The following is a 2,022-nucleotide window of genomic DNA, read 5'->3' on the forward strand; positions in this document are numbered from 1 at the left end:
AGCAATTCAGGGATGGCGACTGCATCTTTCAACACGATCGAGCACCTGTTCATAATGCACGGCCTGCTGACCGAATCTAACCCAGCGTCCTATGTGATACATAGCCAGTTACACCAATTAATAACAGTTTGTCTTTGAAGTAGTGACTTGCGATATTTGGTCCTGAATCTTTTCTGAACTGTAGTATCGGATGTGGATTCATGAAGCCACAAACAACACTGGCCACACTCTGCATCGTTGTAAGACTCTGCGATGGCTGTTGGAATAAATCATTGGGTGAAACTTCCTGGCAGATTAAAACTGTGTGCCGGACCGAGACTCGAACTCGGGACCTCAGTTGGTAGAGTACTTGCCCGCGAAAGGCGCAGGTCCCGAGTTCGAGTCTCGGTCCGGCACACAGTTTTAATCTGCCAGGAAGTTTCGTATCAGCAGACACTCCGCTGCAGAGTGAAAATCTCATTCTGGAAACATCCCCCAGGCTGTGGCTAAGCCATGTCTCCGCAATATCCTTTCAAGTAGGAGTGATAGTTGTGTATGGTTCGCAGGAGAGCTTCTGTAAAAGTTTGGAAGGTGGGAGACGAGGTACTGGCGGAAGTAAAGCTGTGAGGACGGGGCGTGAGTCGTGCTTGGGTAGCTCAGTTGGTAGAGCACTTGCCCTCGAAAGGCAAAGGTCCCGAGTTCGAGTCTCGGTCCGGCACACAATTTTAATCTGCCAGGAAGTTTCATATCACCGCACACTCCGCTGCAGAGTGAAAATCTCAATCTGAAATCATTGGCTTTCGCGCAAGGAGCGGAGGTATTTCCGAAAGGGCTAAGTTTGTAAACTGTTCGCGCGGTGACGCCGTTAAAGTACACCGTGGTTGGCAAAATGGCGCTAGTCAAAATCGGTGACATGGCAACAGCGGTGCACAATGAGCCATAGGTGACAGGTGTGGATGACGGCTGTGGAAATGCGTATGGGAGAACAGATGTGCAGCTGTTGAGCAATTGACCGCCCTGGTGAACCAAGGGCTACCAACTGTGTCTCCTCGACGACTCTTCAGCGAATTTGCTACATATATGTATCGGTAGCGGGAGCCTGGTTCATGTAATCATGCTGTCTGCTGTTCATCGGCGAATAATGCCGGACTTTGCGCGCCAGTACCCCAACTGGATGTCCGCTGAATGGTGACAGTGGTCCTTTTCAGATGAGTGATGTCCGTTGGCGTTTACGGCGTGAAACGTCTGAAAGCAAACACCCTGCGACAATTTTAGGAAAGGACAAGGCCGGAAGAGGGAGCTTTATGGTCTGGGGAAAGTTTTGTGGCATTCCCTGAGTGATCTCGTCATTCTGGAAAGCAGAATCTACATCTGCATCTACATCCATACTCCGCAAGCCATCTGACGGTGTGTGGCGGAGGGTACCTTGAGTACCTTTATCGGTTCTCCCTTCTATTCCAGTCTCGTATTGTTCGTGGAAAGAAAGATTGTCGGTATGCCTCTGTGTGGGCTCTAATCTCTCTGATATTATCCTCATGGTCTCTTCGCGAGATATACGTAGGAGGGAGCAATATACTGCTTGACTCCTCGGTGAAGGTATGTTCTCGAAACTTCAACAAAAGCCCGTACCGAGCTACTGAGCGTCTCTCCTGCAGAGTCTTCCACTGGAGTTTACCTATCATCTCCGTAACGCTTTCGCGATTACTAAATGATCCAGTAACGAAGCGCGCTGCTCTCCGTTGGATCTTCTCTATCTCTTCTATCAACCCTATCTGGTACGTATCCCACACTGGTGAGCAATATACAAGCAGTGGGCGAACAAGTGTATTGTAACCTACTTCCTTCGTTTTCGGATTGCATTTCCTTAGGATTCTTCCAATGAATCTCAGTCTGGCATCTGCTTTACCGACGATCAACTTTATATGATCATTCCATTTTAAATCACTCCTAATGCCTACTCCCAGATAATTTATGGAATTAACTGCTTCCAGTTGCTGACCTGCTATATTGTAGCTAAATGATAAAGGATCTTTCTTTCTATGT

The 2,022-nt window shown here is 48.1% G+C and overlaps 1 non-coding gene across 1 annotated transcript; it reads left to right on the top strand.

Annotated features, from left to right (window-relative positions):
• The first annotated feature begins 623 nt into the window (after positions 1-623).
• Positions 624-698, top strand: Trnas-cga (transfer RNA serine (anticodon CGA)). The gene has a single exon. It is a non-coding gene; the product is annotated as a tRNA-Ser (tRNA).
• The last annotated feature ends 1,324 nt before the right edge of the window (positions 699-2,022 follow it).

This window comes from Schistocerca nitens, chromosome 2 (assembly GCF_023898315.1).
Source record: "Schistocerca nitens isolate TAMUIC-IGC-003100 chromosome 2, iqSchNite1.1, whole genome shotgun sequence".
Lineage (NCBI taxonomy): Eukaryota > Metazoa > Arthropoda > Insecta > Orthoptera > Acrididae > Schistocerca > Schistocerca nitens.